General features: G+C 38.2%; 1 pseudogene across 1 annotated transcript; it reads left to right on the plus strand.

Moving 5' to 3' along the window:
• The first annotated feature begins 874 nt into the window (after window positions 1-874).
• LOC311590189 (3-hydroxyacyl-CoA dehydrogenase type-2-like) lies at window positions 875-4,108 on the plus strand (annotated as a pseudogene). Its single transcript has 2 exons — window positions 875-998; window positions 3,268-4,108. The product of its transcript is annotated as a 3-hydroxyacyl-CoA dehydrogenase type-2-like (transcript).
• Window positions 4,109-21,136: the final 17,028 nt, after the last annotated feature.

Below are 21,136 nucleotides of genomic sequence, written 5' to 3' on the forward strand. Positions count from 1 at the left end.
TTGTTCCTTTTATTCTCTTTTAAAGAATGTAATTTAAAACTTCTAGTTCCTGCAAGCTGCAAGAATAAGTCACCACTCTTCTACCTCTAGTGACGACTGTTTGGGAGATCCCTTTCTGTTTTATACGAACATCTCAAGTCAGAAATTAATTCCTGAGGACATTTGTGAATGGAGGAAAAAGAATGTGAGTCAAAAATAAAGGAAAGCAATAGTAGTGTCTGAGAGGTTTATTTGAACCTCTCCTGGCCAATGTCCCTTTTAGAGACAGCTCTTTCTGTCTGCCTGTATCTTTCTCTTTGTCTGTGTGTATTCATCTTTCTGTCTCTGTTTCTCTTTCGCTCTGTCTCTATCTGTCTCTTTCTGTTTCTCTGTTTCTCTGTCTCTGCCTCTCTCTGTCTCTCTCTGTCTCTCTCTGTCTCTGTCTCTCTCTCTCTCTCTCTCTCTCTCTCTCTCTCTCTCTCTCTCTCTCTCTCTCTCTCTCTCTCTGTGTGTGTGTGTGTGTGTGTGTGTGTGTGTGTGTGTATGTGTGTTGTGTTTATCCCCAGCTCCTTAGTATGCTTCAATAGCATCTATACTTTGAGAATAGAGTTATTTTTCTGTAACCGACTAAGTTGTCTGGCTTCAATTCTTTATTTCAATATGTGAGAAAAACACAGAAGTAGAAATATAAATAAATATATTATACTTTAAGTACGTGTTTGACTAAAAGAACAACCAAAACTGTTTGTTTGAAACTATGAAGTCAAAGTTAAATTCTTTTCTAGTGACATACATAATCTCCTGTAGTATTATCAAAATGTATTCCTAGATCTGTTACATTAGAAACACACCTGAGATGGTTGGGCCTCTCCTTAACCCCAGGAAGTCAGGTACTATGGAGGTGAAAGGAAGTGATGTACATACATTAAGAGTCAACCTGAGTCATCATGATGCAGTGGAACAAGGAATCCCTAATACTGCATGTGATTTTCAACCCACATATTTTATCACAGTTCCTGGTAAGTGTTATAAACCTAATATTGGGTTAACTCTAGGTAAATTACATTCAAAACATACTTAAAAGCATGTTCTGTGAACCAGGCATGGTGGCACAATTATGTAATCCCAGCACTCAGGAAGGCACAGGCAAGTGGATTTCTGAGTCTGAAACCAGCCTGATCTACAAAGCAAGTTCAGGACAGCCTACAGAGAGAAACCCTGCCTTGAAAATCAATCAATCAATCATCAATCAATCAATCAAACAAACAAATACTCCCAAACAAGTAATTACATGAAATATATAGTTTTTCTTCTATTTTGAGATTATAATTACATAATTTCTCTCTTTCCTTTTCTCCCAGAAAACCCTCCCATATATCCCTCATTGATCTCTTTCAAATTCATGGCTTCGTTTTCTATTAAGTGTTTTGTTATGCTTGTGTGTGTATGTGTGTGTATGTGTGTGTGTGTGTGTGTGTGTGTGTGTGTGCGTGCATGCACACACACATACACACATACATATATGTGCTAAGTATGTGTTTGTGTGTATATGTGCAGATGTGGAAATTATATTTACAAAGTGCTAATTACATCTATAACTATACATTCACATATATTTAATTGTGCTTTAAGTAAGGGAATAATTTTCATTCTTTTAACTTTTTTGAAATTGAAAAGAGATTCTTCTCTCATGAAAAACTCCCAACCAAGTTCTCACCTCTCACCACTCCTCCTAACTCCTTACCGCCCTGCCACATCCTACCTCCCGCATCCCCATAACCTTAGATCCACTCCTGCCCTGTTTCCTCTTCTGAAAAGAGAGTCTCAAAGAGAAAACAGCCAGATAGGAGAAAAACAAGACTCAAAAAGACAAAGCAAAAGATCTCATATCTGGAAAGGCAACCCAATAGGCAGAAAAGAGTCCTAACAGCAGGCAAAAGAATCAGAGATACCCCTGATCCTACCTTTGGGAGTCTTACAAGAATACAAAGATAACAGCCATGACATACTTAGAAACCCCATGCAGACCCAGGCAAGCCCCACGTTTGACACTTAAGTCTCTGTGAGCCCTGCTCATCTGATTCAGTGGGCCATGTTCTCCTGTTGTCCCCCATCCTCTATCTGACCCCTACTGTCTTTCCTGCCCCTCTTCTGTGGACCCAGTGGAGACCTCCAATTTAGACTCTCTCTGCACAAAATGTCTGGTTGTGTGTCTCTGCAACTGTTCCATCTGTTGTAGGAGGAAGGCTTGCTGATAACAACTGGGCAAGACAGTGATCTGTGAGTATAGCAGACTATCATTAGGAATCATTTCACTGATTTTCTTCCCAGTCATGATTGGTTCTATCCTAGGTCTCGGGCTATCCAATCTCTAGTTCCTGGCCATCCAAGAAGTATAGAGCATCAACTTCCTCTTGTGGAGTCAGCCTCAATTTAAACCAAACACTAGTTGGCCATCAGTTCTCTGCTAACATTGCCCCAGCACATCTTGCAAGAAGGACAGGTTGTAGGTAGAGAGTTTTGTGGCTAGCTTGGTGTCCAGGTTTCTCTTCCCATAGTATGTGTAGTATCTCCTTGCACAAAAGAGAACAGAACACAAGGTGAAGGCTCCAAGCCTATGCCTACTGGAGCTCTCTACCTTCAGTGAGCTGAATGGAAGTTGTCCTCCATCAATGGGGCCCCACTGCCAGGTTGCAGAGGTCAACCTTCTGCCCTAGCATTAGCCTGGGTTGTTTAGAAATCTCCATGGGACCTGCTTGGGTTTATACATTTGTTCAGTAAACGTAAGCTGGATTTAGAAAGAACATGTTGGAGAATTCTCAATATCTTGGTGGCATTCAATAAAAATATTAGTAGTTTTGTTGTGTTATATAACCAGTATAGTCATTTTTTTTTTGCAATTTTACCAAGTTACCCACAAATTTCACTATTATTTTTGTTCACCATTGGATAAAACACCATCGCTATGATTAGACCATATTCCATGAAATTCCTTTTAATTGGCAAGCTCTAAGGACTGCTCACCTTCTGGAACATGTTTTGTTCATTGTCAAGAGCAGATACACCAAAAGAGCTACACAAGCCTTGTTGAGCCTTTGCTCAGCAGTAGACACACCACTTCCTACTCTAGCTCACTGACTAGAGCCATAGCTAAGCCTTCACATGCAGAGCAGTGTAGCCAGGCTGAAGATGAGGTCTAGCTCTCTTCTGCTAGCGAGGCTGGTGCAAGATGGCTGAGGTGTATCTGACCGGGAAGGGCCTGGTCGCAATAATAACGGAGGAGCTCAGGCCTTGGCCTGGCTACGGCCAAAAGGCTGCTGGGACAAGGGGCCACAGCTGTGCTCTAGGACCTACCTAACTCAGGGGGTGATGCTCAAGCCAAGAACTTAGGAGAAAGCGTCACGTTTGCTCCAGCCAACGTGACATGTGAGAAAGAGGTATAAGCATCTTCGACTCCAGCAAAATAAAAGTTTGGCCATGTAGATATGGCTGTCAACTGTGCAGGCATTGCAGTGGCCACTAAGACGTATCACCAGAAGAAGAACTAGGTCTATACCTTGGAGGACTTCCAGCGGATTCTCAATGTGAATCTCGGAGGCACTTTCAATGTGATCTGCCTAGTTGCTAGTGAGATGGACCCGAATGAACCAGATGAAGGAGGCCAACGTGGAGTTATAATTAACGCTGCCAGTGTGGCTGCCTTTGAGGACCAGGATGGACAAGCTGCATACTCTGCATCCAAAGGGGGCGTGGTGGGCGTGACACTGCCCATTGCTCGAGATCTGGCTCCCCTAGGGATTTGTGTGATGACAATTGCTACAGGTTTGTTTGGCACCCCGCTGCTTACCACCCTTACAGAGAAAGTGCGCAACTTCTTGGCCAGCCAGGTACCCTTCCCCAGTCGACTAGGTGACCCCACTGAATACGCTCATCTGGTACAAGCCATCATCGAAAACCCATTCTTGAATGGAGAGGTCATCCGGCTGGATGGGGCTATTCGAATGCAGCCTTAGTAGGCGAAGGCAGGAAAAACACCGGCTTCTTTCCAGCTTGAAGGAAACCTAACAGCCATTTTGTAACTGCTCCAGTCACCCTCTGTGCCTAATAAATTCTCAAACTTTAAAAAAAAGGATGAGGTCTAGGGTACCAGGCCCTTACAGGGTCTGCCAGGAAGGATGGAAACACTCTATGCTATAGATACAGCTCTGCCTAATTTCTCTGGTAGACCAAGCTCCACTACAGCCTCTGTTCTTTGTACTTCAGTTTCCTCATCATCTCATTTTCTTTCTTTCTGGACTTTCAAGCTTCTCTCATGGACTGGATTTCTTTCTCCACCTCCTTACCAGCAAATTATTTACAGGTATCCTTTTTTTCAAACATGCTCCAAAATGATGTAGAAATCATGTTTTCAAATTATACTTTATTTATGCGGTAGTTATAATTTTATACTTTGAAATATTTTAGTATTTTTTCTTTTTACTTTAACTTGGAAAATAAACATATCTGTTTTATTCATAAGTTGTATAAAAAGTGAAACAAGAGAACTTATTAACTATACTGAAGAAACATGTTTTATGTAAAGAAACCTTCTATTTTAATTATTTTTCCAAGTGTCTATAGGTAGGTCTGTAATATTTTACAAATCCAGGCTTACACACACACACACACACACACACACACACACACACAGAGAGAGAGAGAGAGAGAGAGAGAGAGAGAGAGAGAGAGAGAGGCATACATATTATATATACAGTCAAGTTCACGCATGCATATTCATGCAAACTCATGTGCACACATGTCATGTGGATTCATACTCATATGTAAATGAACACACATTCATGTTGAGACAGACTCATGCATACACTCTCATGTGTACACGCATTCACATAATCCAGATATCTCTAGTCCTCGCATAGTGGGGATATTTTGTGTTAACATGACTGTTTACACAGAACTTATTTATAGAATCACTACTTGGTTTAGTTTTTTGCAATGCTTTATAGTTTGAGAACTGAGGCAGAAATCTTAATTTCTGAGATTGTGAAACCTCTGCTTCTGATACCCACCCAGTTGTTAGGACAAGAAAAGCCAGGAGTCAAGTGTGATACAAAGCCCCCCCCCCTATACAGAGCCTGAGTATTAACAATTGCTATTAGAATAAGACAAAAGTTCTTCCCCACAGGTGTGTATGATCTAATCCTTTCTGGACTCTGCTGCTTAGATGCACCAGCAGCAATGTTAGCACTTCCGTCTCAGTTGGTTAACAATGAGACATGTTTATTGTATTCAGACAATATCTCTAACAGGCATAATATCTTCCTATGGCCTAACTGGGATCTATAAGGTTCAATAAAGCAGATTGCTGTTTCTCTCACTCATACTTTTCGACAATAATATTTTCCCAGTGGTTTTTCTTTTGAGGGAGCATGTGAATCCAATCTTAACAGGAAAAATAGCAATACAGCCTCTTTTTCCTCATTAATTTTATACTTTTTTGTGTATAAAATTATAATCTGATACTTGAAATGATCCTTTTTTTTGCTCCCTCTAGTGTACCCTGGGGTATTCTTGAAGTAAGTTGGCCAAGTTCTTAGTCAACTCTTCTGTTAGTCTGAAAAGACATCATGACCCCAGTGACACACCTGCTCCAACAAGGTGGTCTCACCTCCTAATGCTTTTAAATAGTGATACTTCCTGGCAAACAAGCATTCAAATCTGTGAGGTTAGGAGGACCATTCTCACTCAAACCATTATCACAACAAAGAAGTGAACCTTTCCAGGCACGGGGCTTCTGGGAAATTACGAAGCTTGGGTTTGTTTCCTATGTACTTGGAGGGTATTCAGTGTCATCATTTGAAATGCAGTCTAGAAATATTGCAGTGTGCGAGTGTGTGCGGGCAAGCACACACTCGTGTGTGCAAATGTATGTGTAGAGGTTAGAGGAATACATCTGCCGTCCTGCTCTATCACTCTCTAGTTTATTCCCCTGAGACAGAGCTTCTCACTGAACATGGGTCAAGATTACTCATTAAATTCCATTGGAAACATTTTTTCATAGCTTTGTTATTCTATTAAGTTATATTATAATTTAATTTCATTGTTGCTATGTCTATCTTTCAGTATCATTACACAGTGATATTTATTCCCTGTCCTTATCCCATGCTCAGCTCACATGAGTAGTTCAATGTTGAATTTTAATAGCTTTTGTCATAAAATTGTTGTAAAATTGCTTAATTACAGTGAAAGCAAAGGGGAGTTTGGATAGATTTTACATTTTTCTCCAGTGTTTATTAATTTCACTTATTATCACATTAATCATAATGTACCAGGACTATTTGACATAAATAAATAAATAAACAAATAAACAAATAAATAAGCAATACCAGAATACTGACTGACAAATAACAACTAGAACAATTGGGTTTTATTGCTCTCAGTTAAGCAATGGTTCAGAAGAAAGCAAACTAGGTCTTTTGTTTAATGAGATCATAGATGACTTGCCTTCATCTATGTTTCAAGACAAAATTAACACAGCTTCAAGACAAAATTAGAATATTTCCCCTGGGAAGTAAATGGCTCAAGAGAAGCGACTTCGGGATCTTGAATTTTTCTGGGCTGCTGGTAAAATACACAGATACTGTCCAAAGTAAAACAACGAACTGAGTCAGTGTTTGCATGAAGAGCCCTCTAATACACCACTTGTACATACAATTTCATTTCAATAATAGAGAAAATCCTATAGCCAATGAGAAAAATGATGGCAAGAAGGGTGACAGAATTTAGTAGCTATATGTGGTTCAGTTAATATTTTTACTTGTGTATTGATAATAAATTCATTTATAGCTATTACATGTTTTCCATTGAAACATCTTTTTGAGAATTTGAAGGAAGAAAGCAGCAGGTAAGTCATCATCAGCATATTTCCTTCCTTGCTCCAGTTGCACAGTGTTCGGTGGACCCTAACCAAGAAGTGAGGCTGCAGTGGGACCAGTCTCCTTTTCATATTCTCTGCTGAAGAGACACAGAGACAGAACTGGTCCTGGTCCTGCTGATACCACTGTCACGTGAGAAGGAAGATGCTGTTTGATGCTATGCCATGGAGTCAGAATTATCCCTGAGATTTTCATTCTAGTGAAGCCCGGATTTTGACTGAAATGCCAGAAAAAAGTTTCAGCACATGAAGGAAAAAATGCAATATCAGAGTTTAATAGATAAAGAAAAATAGCCACTCAGAAATTCTGGTGTGAACACTAACAAAATAAACAGGTATATACATGTAGTTCTTTTGTTTGTTTGTTTGTTTTTTGAGACAGGGTCTCTCTGTATTAGTCTTGGCTGTCCTGGAGTTGCCTTACAGACTAGGCTGGTCTCGAACTCACATTGATCAGCTTGCCACTGCCTCCCTTGTGCTGGGATTAAAAAAGCCACCACTCCGGGCTTTACATGTAGTTCTTTTACAGCAGTTACATGCCTGTTTTTGTATCTTTTACATTACATTCTTCAGTAGAAGGAATTTATAACAAAATTCAACTGTGAAGGAAAGCTTAAAGGTTAAAAATTAAGTTAAAGAAAATGATTTGCTCATTTTTCTTTTTATAAGTGAGCATATAAAGTGGCTTATGATGTGCATGTTACAGTTTACAAATGAGATTAGAGTGCTGGTAAGACCACAAGTATTAAAGCTTATATGTTGGCCTTAAGCCTGGTTTATTAGTTATGTTATTGCTCTTGAGGTGACTCTCAAGGAACAGGAGAGCCACTGTACACATAACCTTTATAGCAGTTGGGTTAGTTTTGCCAAAATCCTTGGTCCTCAGCCTCTGAGAACCACAAACCATATTCTAGGGCTGGAGGGCTTTTTTTCTTTCTCATGTCCTCTTGGTTTTCCCTCTTCCTGTTCTGTCTCACTAGAAACTGCTACAAGCAACAAGATAATTTACAAATCACCTTCACATCTACACACACACACACACACACACACACACACACACACACACACACACAACGCACACACACACATACACATCACCATCACCATTAGCGTCAACACCACCAAACAAAAAACCAAAAACAATAACAAACCCAGAATGATAAACACTTACATATCCCGGCCAATTTCATACCAGAGTGTTTCCATTCTAATTATGGTCTCTTTATCTCTTAAATCTTCTGGCAGTCTAACAGTTCTCTGGGTTAGTAAGCTTACAAAGAAGAAAAACTCATTTTGGCACACAATTTTAGAGATTTCAGTGTGTGGCTGACTCTATTGCTTCTGCTGATATGGAGAGAAATCAAACTGTGCTTGGTACACATGGTGTACCATTCTCGTCCTGGTGTGAATAGAAGAAAGGAAAAGAGAAGGAGTTTATGCTACCCTATCCTGTTAAGCATCCTTTTCTCCATGGCTGGATGACCATCTCTAGATTTGACCTCTGAACGTTTCTCATTCTCAATAGCACTGAGCTGGGACTACTTGTTCGATGCTGGAGCTTTGGGAAACATTTAAAGTACAAATACTAGCAGATAACTTTCATGTCTGTCTCTACCATAGGAGTTTTCAAGCTTAGCGGGACAATTCAACCTGTCCACAAACACCTCTGAATTTTACCTATTGTTAAAAGACAGAATTTTTTATTTTGCCATTTTTGAGGTATAATGGCAATTTTTAGATTTGTCTCTTAGAATATCTCATGTTCTAATATGTCTTAAGGTGATTTTCCATATTGTTTTAAAAATTATCTGTATTACCTGTAGGCCTGGCTAGCGATCAATCAAGACACAGACACTTGTAATATTTTAAAATAGCCTTAATTAAGGGCAGATATCAATCCTTTACAGTATCCCCCCATAATGGGGCAGGCATGGGATCCTTGCCTCAATCCCATGCCATCTGTTTCTTTTTTTTTTTAAATGTCAGCACTTTACCATTGTTGCTATGTCTTTTTTTTTAATAATAACACATTTTTTATTGAAAATTAAAAATAATTCCTATTACATCTCATTTTCTATCCCATCCCATGCATCCTCCCAATCCTCCCTCCCTCCCACTTTCACCCCAATCCCCCTTCCCTATGACTGTGGCTGTGGGGGACCTCCTCCCCCTGAATATGGTGCTAAGGTATCAAGTCTTTTCTTGGTAGACCGCTATCCTTCCTCCGAGTGCCATTGGGCCTCCCCAACAAAGGGACATGGCCAAATATGGGGCACCAGAGATCCTGTGAAAGTCAGTCCCCAGTCTCCACTTAGCTGTGGAGAATGTTCTGTCCCTTGGCTAGATCTGGGTAGGGGTTTGATGATGACTGCCCGTTTTGTCCGTGGATGGTGCCTTAGATCAAGCAGAATCACTGGGCTCAGATCTAGCCATCATAATGTTCTTCTTGTAGGCTTCTAGGACCCTCTGGGTCCCCCTACTTGCCTATCCTCTAATAACTTCTATCAAGTTACCTCCCATCCATAATACCAAATATTTGTTAATGTTCTTTATCTGGGCCAGATTATCCATCCATGTCAGCCATGTGCTTCTCCTCCATCTAATCCATGGCAGCCTTCCTCTCTTCTCCTCAGGTCTCTCTCCTTCCTCCTTGTGGCCCTCTTTTCTTCTTCCCAGAATTCCTCTCTCTTCTCCTAGCCCCACCTATCTCCTGCCCTTCCGCGGTGGGATGGCTTTTTATTAAGCAAAAGTTGAATCATGCAGACAGCAAACAATAATTAGCATAAAAATACATCAGACCACCCCACAACATTTCCACAATATTATTGTAAGCTCCCCAAATTGCTGAGGACCACATAGTATGTAAAAACAAAAGTGTTTATGCTGTGGAAATAGCCTACATGGAGGTGTCAACCAGCCATACAAAATGCCCGTGCCCTGTCAAAAACATGCAGTCTTTCTACAGGGAACAAAGGGACTTCTAAGAGGGTCTATGATCTTCTAATTAATCGGTGATCTAAGGAGGAATCACTGGGTGCATAAGCTGGTAGACTGGTACCTAATGGCCAGTCACAAGAGTTACAGGACAGAGGTATAAGGCCATGTGTGTCACATTAGCAACTCACTGGCTCACATCATTTCCACAAACTGCTACATGATTCCAACTGGGATTGTCTGGTGCCAGCCAGTGCCTCTACTTGACTTTTGTCATAGGCCTTTTTAGCAATGTCCAACCCTCTCAATAAAAATTGTACTAGATTTTAAGTTGTGTAAAGACCATGTGATTTTTCTGCTCATCCCTTCCAAAGAAAATTGGTTCACATTTAATTCCTTTTGCTGTTGTTTAATTTGGTTGTTTCAGAAATTCAATTATATAGGATGAATCTTGTGAAAATTTAATATACACTTTAGGAACATTGTTTTGGAAGAAAGTGTAAATAAAAAAATGTGTCTTTCTGCTTGTAGCACTTTTGTGAACATCCAGGTTAGATATATCCATTTAAGTACTTTTGTTTGCTTGTATTTTTCTATAAAATCTTTGCAGGATTAAGTGCATTCTTGTTACCGAGGAGGATCTGCATCAGCATGGATGATTCACAGGACACCTCAGTTTGATCCATCCTCTCTCGAGTCTCGGGGTGGCTGTGCTGTGTCTCAGGTGGGCACCCACTGAACAGAGTTCCATGGGTTCCTCCCTGACTTAGAAGTTAGTGACATTATGTAGTGACTCCATCTATAGATGACGAATAATACCAGATGCCGTGCTGCCTTTCTGTGTCTGTTCTGAACGCAGACTAACCTTTCCGACAATCAGTTACAGTTTCCTACTGTCTACAGAGGAGCTAACAATAGAAAGGGTCCCCCGTGTTCCGCTGAGCTAACCGAAACTGTAAAGTTCAGAGGGACTAGATGAGGCTTCCTGCTTTAATGCTGCATTTGACTCCTCTCTGTGTCTTCTCTTCTTAAACCTTATCCAGAGTTACATACATCACGGAGTTCACTGGCTGTTTCCACATTGCTGAGTAGTCAGTGCTCAGGTTAAGGTAAACACAATCCTTTATAATCGTTTCCCAATCCCTTCTGATTAAACACTGCTCCAGGATTCTGCCTAAGTGAGAGCAGAGGCCGAGAAAGCAGCTGCAGCTTAATCGTTGTTGGCATTCTTCTTCACTAGGATGTCTCTCTTTGTCAGTTTTTTTTTACTGCTTTGAATTACCATAGGAAAGTGTCCATAAGTTTGACAATCTGTACCCCCCCACCACCACCAAGTTAGCCTTTAAAGGAAAGGCTCATGGATGAGTATTGGGTATCAGGCATCATCACTATAATTTTAAAATATTACAAGATGCATCTGAGGAAAGAAAACAAAAAAATCATTTTAAAGATACATAGAAAGCCTGTAGGAGAAAACAAACATTTAGAATGTGTATTGGAATGTAAAGTTTCCACTTGGTTTGTTTTATTACTTTTTATCTACTAGTATAATTCCTTTTTAGCTTGATGAAAATGTCGTCGGGAAAATAGGATAAACAGCTTGACCAAATAAAATATATTTTGCCACAAAAATATGAACAGCATCAAACTCAGCAATAAGTAAAAATCTGCCTTATTTCTAGTTGTTGTTGTTGAGGCAGAATCTCAAACTCTCCATGTAGCTGAGGATGGTTTTGAACTCCTGATCTGGCCCTTCCCACCTCCTTAGCGCAGGAGGTATGGCATATGCCCCTCGACCTCACTCAAAATCAAACTATTTCATCCAACTCAACTGTTCTGTTCTGCTCAACTGGTCATAAATACGCCCATTGAGCAGAATTTATGAAATTGCAAGGAAAGTGTGAAGACCCTTGTTCCTCTGCTCCACTGTGAACTGCATGACTTCATAAGAATGTGAGATAATTTCCTAGATATTATAAGACACTTTGGTCTAGTCAGCTCTTGCATAGCATTTGTGTTATTGCTTTTGAGACTTTCACTACCTGCTTCTTAGAGGGGCAGTTTGAGTCTTGAAATAGTCAGTTAACCAGTGACAGACGCGGGCGGGCAACTGGGTGCAAATTTCGCCTTGTAGCTGTTGAACTACTAAGGAACAACTTATTTTGAATCTCTATCACCTGAGTACTTTGAAAATTGCATTGCACATTATTTTCCAGGAAATGTAATTTATCTTACACATATACACACACACACACACATGTTAGCAGTTGTAAAACTGAAAACTGTAGTTGTACTTAGACTTCTATTCATTTCAGAGGGCGAAGGGTTTCTGAGAGGCATATTTCAAAACAATTATTCCTATAAATTACCAGCATAATGCTTTACCACTGGTCTGTCAAAACACACTGAAGAATGTTTTGTTCTTGCCCCAAACTCAATAGCTCCACCCTCATGAGTTCATGTGGGACTCTAGAGTTTTTGAACTCTTTCTTGTTCAGTAGACATCCTTTGCTCCAGTGCTGGCAATGAGAGGGGCAGAAACTCTGGGTTCAGATCTTCCCGGGGTCATGATCATTTTATTTTCTTTTGGAATTCAGACAAATTGGTTCAACCTGTCAGCCATAAAGGCATCAGTGTGTAGTGACCGGACTTGTAATCTCTTCTTAAAAGGCTTTCTTAGGGTCAACATCAGATCAATAGCCATGAAAGAGCATGACTGGGCTTTGGCTGGTCACAAAGACAAAACTCTTTTTTTTTTCTCCTGATTTTCAGTGTGTACAGTTTCAATTTTCTAGAACTTTTGGCTTGTACATTTCACTGAAAAAATATGAGTGTATTTTTGGATTTGTTTTTCTTATAACATCCAGCTTGGGGAGAACCTAGAAATGCTTGACGTTGCAGTGAAATTCCTAAAATTAAAATGGTTCAACATGGCTCCCTATGGCAGTGAGAGAATGATGTTTTCACTGCAACTTTGACCTGGAGATTCACTTCTTCAGAATTTCAGAACAATTAGAATTCAGTTCTGTGTATGCCACTGTAACAACAGGAATGCGTTCAAACAGTCTTGTGATACAGACACTTTACATAAGATGATTTATCTGTACTTTAAGAATCTATGAATTGTGTCTTTTATCTTTCAATTATAATGTAAAAACTCTAAATATCAGAAGTAATATGTAACAAAATTAAAATATTGCACAACAAAATCAAAAGTTCTATTGATTTGGCAGATAGAGTAAATAGAAAAACATAATTCCTTAGCTGCAAATGTTAGGTTGAAAATATGAATAAATATGATGATTGGGTGTCTTTTGGTCATCCTGTGAAATGATATTAGTGACACAGAATCATCATGGTGTTTTTAACTCTTGCTGGATTTTAATGTACTGACTGTAAGTGCTTTTGCCTTTTGTTGTATTAATTTAAGTTAAATTTGTTAAAACTAAGTAGTAATTTACTTTGGAAAACTTAAAATTTACCTCACTAGCAGGAATAATAATCTCTTTTTGTTGTTGTTTTTGGTGATGGTCGTAGTGGTGGTAGTGGTGGTGGTGGTGGTGATGGTGGTGGTAGTGTGTGTGTGTGTGTGTGTGTGTGTGTGTGTGTGTGTGTAATTCAAATGTCAATAATTCTTTTCAAGTTACCACACAGAACTATTTCTATTTTTGTCTTTAATGCACTGAAAAATTTAATAATTGAAAGCAGACAATAATTTGAGCTACATAGAATTCTTTCCTTCTCATTTACCAACTATTAAAAGTTTAATTAATTTGCCTCATCAGTCTCTCACACTCCCTACTCCTCATTCCTAAATCCTCGTCTCTTACTTGTTACTATGCTGCTCTATCAAGAAGAGAGACTGGAGCTTTGGGGTAAACTTTAGAGAGAGGCAGATATTTAGGAGTTGGAGCATGAAGGGTTTCCGTTCTATGCACTTAAGAACGAGGTTATTCCTTTGTATTATTACAATGGATTACTAAAATCATCTGTTAATTTTTTCCAATCTTTCATAACTAAACTCAATTCTCAACTCAAACCTAAGAGTTATTCAGATGAGGGGTCCTCAACTGAAGAACTGCCCAGGTAGAATTAGCTTCTGGCCATACCTGTGAGGCAATTTCCTGTGTGCTAATTGATTAAGAGGGCCCAGCTCACTGTGGGCTGTGCTATGCCAAGCCAGGTGGAATGGAACTTTATTTAAAAAAAATAGCTTAGCAAGGCAGTACACAGCATTCGTCCTGGTCTATGTTTCAAGTTCATACCTTGCTTACTTAGGTCCTGGCATCCCTCAAAGGTGGACTGTAAGATGAAATAAACGTTTTCTTCCACCAAGTCATTTTGGTCAAAATTTAATGACATCCACAGAAAACAAACTGGGGAACAGATATTTCATAGACAAATAACAATTTTATGTCCCTGTCCTGTCTTTTGAGTATTTTCTCATTTGGAACAGGAAAAGCAATTTATAGAATATTGAATAATTTGAGTATTTCCATTGTTTCTTTTTGGTGAATGTTCTTCTGTGTCAGTGAGAAACACTACTGCATTGTTCCCATTCCTGTCTCATGCTTTGTAGCAGAAGGCACATGTTGTGTGGTTTGATTACTGATTATGTACATTTTGATTAGTCAAGGTGATTGCAAAGCATCCTTGTAGACTACTTTGTCTTACAAACTTATTTATATGTGTTTGTAATCAGATTTTAAAAGCTGATCTGTGAAATGGTCTCAGTGCTCAAGTATAACCAGATGAAACATGAGAGTTAAAAATCTCGTTATTATAATTTAAGGAAAACACAATATGTAAATCCCAATGAGCTATTTGTTAGGCAAAACAGCTCCTCCAAGTAGGTAATGTTTTTCTATTATAAAGAATATAAGCTTGGCCATTTACAATTTCAGGGACAGGCTCATTTTATGTAATGTAGCTTTTATCAAGTTGCTTGTATATATCTGGAATTCTAATTTTTATAACCATATACACACAAGTGCAAGAATGAATATAACAATAAAAGCCTCCTGGTTGCCTGTGACATGACTTTAGCTCTTTCAATCGTTTGTATTTACTCCATGGGACTAGGCTCTCTGTTTCTCTTTCTTTTTGTTTATTACTGAAGTTTTTTGCCAGAAATTAGTTTTGCCTCAGGTTTTCTCTGGTTACAGCTAGGTTGTGCAATACAACATGAGGCTCATATTTATTTTTAGTGACACGAGTGTCTTATCCTAAGACAATACCCCTCTGGTACTATGGTAGTACTCACTATCATAGGGATGTGTCTAAGTGAATGTTTATTCCCAAGGTCTTCCATTGGAGTATCTCAAGTCAGAGTGGAAGCTGGTATCTTTCATCTGCTACTTCTCTTATTTCTCAAGCTGAGCTAATAAATCATGTAGAGTTTGAAGAAAAGTTAAACAAGTAGGTGAAATATTGAGAGAAGAATCTTTGTTACTTATTCATATGCTGTAATATATATAGTACTTGATTCTGTAGAAAGATATAATTTTTGTTTTTTGTTTTTTGTTTGTTTGTTTGTTTGTTTCTTTTTTAGAGACTAGGTTTTTCTGTCTAGCCCTGGCTGTCCTGTGCTTGCTTTGTAGACTAGGTTGGCCTTCAACTCACAGACATGCACATGCCTCTGATAATGTAACCTTATACATTTAATTTACTCCATAATTCTTCCAAATGCAACATCTTCCATCATGAAAGATCATAAAGTGAGGAAGAGGACCATGTGTGTAAGTATAGGAAAAAATATGTATATATACAGGACAGCATGACATTTAAACATACTCTTGCATGTACTCTTACATACAAATACAAAAGATAATCTTGATTTGGGTCCAGAACAGTTAACAAAAAGGGAAAACATTATTAGGAGAACAAAAAATTAAAAAGTGGAAATCAATAAAAAATAGCTCAAATAAAATCTGAGTGTAAAACATCATCTTCAGGAAAGAGAGATCGTACCATCAGCTTCTAAAGTTTTCCCAAACTAACAACCGTAGTAAACCTTAGGGATTCCTTATTCTAGGAATGTGGAAGGAAAGCCATTGGAAGAGTCTAGACCACTGTGTAGTTCTAGAAAAGAGTGAAGTGCATAACTAAGCAAACATCATGAGAGCAGAATATATCCAAACCACACAAAAACACTTGCCACAAGGTCTAATAGCTAAATATGAGAAATCTAAAAAGTGAAATAGCATCAAATTCAACTCAAAGAACAAGTGAAAATTGTGTATCACAGTGAAACATGAACCCCTGCCTTCCTCCCACATTGGTCCTACACATGTTTTAATTCTTGCTACTTATCTTGATGTCAGTGTCTAATAATAATTGATTTAGTCATAGGGGAGGGGAATAAGGGGAAAATGGGAGGGAGGGAAGAATGGGAGGATACAAGGGATGGGATAACCATTGAGATATAACAGGAATAAATTAATTAAAAAATTAAAAAAATAATTCATTTAGTTATACAACTGTCATCCTACTACAGTGCCATCTCCATGACTGTGGATATTTTCTTGCACTATATATCTGCAATTCTTCTCTAGGTTGGCCTATTTTCTCATATTTACTCTTTTATTTTGAGATAAAATCAATTATTCTATTTTATTAATTTGTACTTAATATAAAGTATCTGTAAAGTCCAAAGTTGAAGTAAGATAGCTATCATTTAAAATATGTCTTTCTTTTTCTGAACTGCTTCTAAATGCAACATTTTGGTTGTTTTGCTTTAATATGACGGGAAATGTACTAAAAATTATTAGCAACATTGTATCAATTGAGCACACTTTCTTATCTATCATCTATCTACCATCTATCTATTATCTATCTATCTATCTATCTATCTATCTATCTATCTATCTATCTATCCATCTATAAAATTAAAGAAATAAAGTCCATGAATTTGAGAGAGAACAATGAAGGGAGATGGGAAGAGAAGAAGAGAAACAAAAGTGACAAATGATAGAATTCTGTGCCCAAAAAAATCACAAAAATTATTATTTCTTTGAGATTTTCATAAAAGGTTATTGAATCATAACTCACCCCATTCCACAACTCCTCTCAAAGTATTGTACTTTTTTTTTTTTTTTTTTTTGGTTTTTCGAGACAGAGTCTCTCTGTATAACCTTGGCTGTCCTGGACTCACTTTGTAGACCAGGCTGGCCTTGAACTCACAGCGATCCACCCGCCTCTGCCTCCCGAGTGCTGGGATTAAAGGCGTGCGCCACCACGCCCGGCAAGTATTGTACTTTTAATAGCGCTCTTGTTGTGGTTAATTCAGAAGTTTGGCCTAATAAATGCTTATTATTAGTCTGACAAATATTATTACAACAGTCTTTTCTAACCTGCTAACAATCAATGAAGACACAGACACCTATTACATTTTAAAATAGCCTTGGTTCACCTGGGACAGGGCAGAAATCAATTCCCTAAACTATCTCCATACCTGCCCCAATCCTATGCCATCTGTTTCTAATAGTTTCTATCAAGCTATTTCCCGTTTATAATCCCAAATACTTCCTAATGCTCTTCATTTGGGCTGAACTCTCCGTCCACTTTGGCCAGGTGTTTCTCCTCAACCCAACCCATGGTGTGGCCTTCCTTCTCCTCTTCCTTCACTCTCTCCAATTCTCTCTCCCCAAATCCCAGGAACCTTAGCCATGCCTATCCAATTTGCCGCGCCTTGTGTTGGCTTTTTGTTGGTCAAATTGGAACAAGCTTTTTGGCAGGGTTACAAACACTTTTGGTTATATGAGTCTGCTCATTTGAACAGCAACAAATCCAACCCTCAACATAAGCAGAGGTTAATTCATTGAAGTAAATTAGGTTATAATTTGAGCATGTTCATAGTTATTTGAAATAGGATGTTCTCACTTTTCCTTCTCACATATTAATATATATTGTTTTCAATACTTTAAAAGTGTGATTTATTATGTTATATGAATGGTAAACAATCTTTTGAAATGATCAATAGATATGCAAACATATATATTTTATAGAGAAATAGAGAGAGAAAAAGAGGGAGAAAGAAACAAAGAAAACAATTGTTTCAATGTGCATGCTAATGGTATGCCAGTAGCCTGTAGGTACAGGTAAACTCTCAAATAATAAAAGTTTTAATTTCAAACCAAAGAAGTCATGTTCTGAAACCTAATGACATATAATATGTGTAGTACTATATTTCCTTCTGTGTAGAGGTATGCAGTTTCATAGGGAGAAGGAAAGGCAGATGAACAGCCATGAGCAACAGCAGCAGATCTGCATGTATACTGTGTACTCAAATGACTGTTTCAAGTAATTTGGAAAAGGTGTCATTGAGAGAAGTAGCTTTGTAGTAAAAGCATTATATATATTATTAAATATAATTATGCCAACTTAACAATCTCTTTGTTCTTTAAATATTCTGCCTAGAGAAGAGCTGGGAGCCTGTCTCAACTGCAACAATAGCTATACCATCCCGGTGAAGACTTTCTGTATACCCATAGGTAAGGAACTGTCAAAATCATCAAGCCTTAAAATTCTTTACTCCTACTCATCCTATTATTCTCTTTAGTCTTTTGTTTTAGCTACTTTTATATTTAGAAGAGTAATAAATGCACGTAGTTTAAAAAGTCAACTAGTACCACAAGGCTATAATAAAGCACTCAGACACTATTATCTCAGCCGTACTCACCTGACTTCCTATGGACAATGTGTCACCTTTCTAAGGAGGCTTTGTTCTATTGATTTTCACATTAATAACTTGTACGTTTAACAGCTCTTTCTTCTGTTATGTATTTATTTTATGCTTCATTTTTATGGAAGATAATGAATTATCAATCCTTGGTCATTCATCTTTCTAAAATAATTTTAAATTAATACTATTTTCTCTACAATACACTGTGTTATATTATATGTTTTATCCAGATTACGTATGTTTCTGTTTTTCTTCTTGATAAGGATGAATGATAGACCCTTTACCTAGTATGCCTAAGGGGTGCGAATTCTTTCAATGATGTTATTTACTACGTGGTCAAATATTTAACAAAACACATTCATGACATGAATTCAAGTCTTCTCTGCTGGATCTGCCTATCTTCTTACTGCAGTCTAAGTAGATAGATCTCAAGGCAGCAGTAGAACCAGAGGTGCCGAGGCTGCCCTTTCCTTCATTCTGGACTTCTTAGTAAACCTGTGGTAAAGACACTGTTCACTGGATCTTATGCCTTTTGTTTGCTCATTCAATTTTCTTTTGTAGGAAACATGTTTTCTTCCCTCTTAAAATGAAAAGTCACATTGGTAAATAAATTAAACCTCACTATTGTTTTGAAAATAACTTTATTCTATGCCCTCCCCTACTTTGTCACCTTTGAAGATATTTCAGGCTCAATTTTTCTACAAAATTGTGATTACTTGGTCTTCCCAAAGTAGAGAGCTTATATACTAATTACCGTAGATGATACTTGCTGCTTAAATTATTTGAACAACTCTAAAAATATTTTTGATCATTGGTATCCTAAAATTGCACTAAAATGCACAGGAGCTTGGTTGTTACATATTATTTTTCTAGGTAATTGGTGAATTCTTTTTATACGTTTCTGAAGATATTTTTCTGTCTTTATTGAAACCAAACTGTGAACCATAGAAAGCTGTTGTCATATTTCTTACTCCTACTAGAATGAAGAGAATTCCCACTGTTCCACAACTTCCCCAGTATAGGATAGAGTAAATGCTTTGTTTTTAGCCATTGTTTCAAGTTGCAGTTCCCTCACAATGTGTGAGGAGCAGCAGCATCTTTTTGAGTACATAGTTGCCCCAAGTTGCTTTTGGTAATGGTGTTTCATCGTAGCATCAGCAACCCTCCCCAGGACACTCTGCTTCTTTGAGGTAGGTATGGCCCAAATTTGGTTCTCATGTCCTTGTTTTTCACTTACATAAGAAACCTGTTCCTTTGACTTTCTTTTGTGGACTCACACCAGTAGCTCTCTCCAAATCCTCCAGGTATTCAACACCAGATTGGGACTACTTATGCACCAAGACTCATGGACTAACCAGCCACTGGGTTCTCAGTCTTTCAAGAGTGCAGATAATCATTGTTCTACAGCAAAAACGCCATTAGGTAACCCTCCTTTACAGTATATATTTGTTTTTATCAACTCTGCCTCTCCAGAGAACCATGACTAACACACTAGATTGAAAATCAATCTTACAACAATCTGTATGAAGATCAGTGCTAATGCTGAACCTCGAAACGAAGTGAGTCATGACAAAATGGATAAGAAATAAAAGTGGATGTTCTGTCTCTTCTCCCCTAAGGACATACTCTGACTAAGCTGAAATCTTGTAGTCTATATGTTTGGTCAATAATGATGTAATCACTATGGTTAGGGAGAATTGATTCCTTCCCATTGTATGATCTCATTCATGCTTACAGTGACTTTCAGTGGCGTCAGAGAATATTAGCTTTGCTGGTTATTGATGTCATCATTGGTCACTCAGAAGTGGCTCAGCGAACTGGCTTATTATGTAAGCTTGAACAGGCAAACCAATAACCTGTGATCTCCTTCAACTCAAGGTTCTGGTGATCCACATCCTACCACTGTACTATTGTATCTCTGTCACTGGACTGACAACAGTCCCTAGGCAGATTCAAATTTCGGTGGTTATTTTACCTTCCATTCAGTACTCACAAATGTGGATTAAATATATTTCTTAAAGCTTTCATGTGTAAAGGTTATATTTGAGGTACACATCTTTTCTGCAAAACACTGGGTAAAAGTGTTATAGAATATACAGATTGAAAACAATGAATCTCTGTCTCTGTCTCTCTTTCTGTGTGTGTGTGTGTGTGTGTGTGTGTGTGTGTGTGTGTGTGTGTGTGTGTGTGTGCATTTGAAGTAAAATTAGAAACACTGTAATTGCAGATTTACAGTGACTAGAATAGTGCTGATACGGGAGATCAAATAGAAAGTAAACCATCTATGAACTAGAATATGTGAGTTCTATTATGTTATCTATGAATATGTGGGTTCTAGCACAGTCCTAGTTCAGTATGTGAGAAGTGAAAAGTTTATGCCTTTGCCTTAAACTGTGATTACCCTTAAACATCCTTTCAGATTAAGATGCCCCAAAGATCCCCCTGCATCACAAATCTAATGTCACATCGAAGGCCAAGGCCTAACACTAATTCCAATTGCTTGGCATAAAGATTTCCAGGATTTGGAGTCAAGACATAAGTCATGACCTATGTCTTCTTCACTTTTCTATGGACTTTAGTGTCTATGCAAGGAAATGTTGAGATGTTAT

Source organism: Acomys minous (genome assembly GCF_964271855.1).
Source record: "Acomys minous genome assembly, chromosome: 19".
Lineage (NCBI taxonomy): Eukaryota > Metazoa > Chordata > Mammalia > Rodentia > Muridae > Acomys > Acomys minous.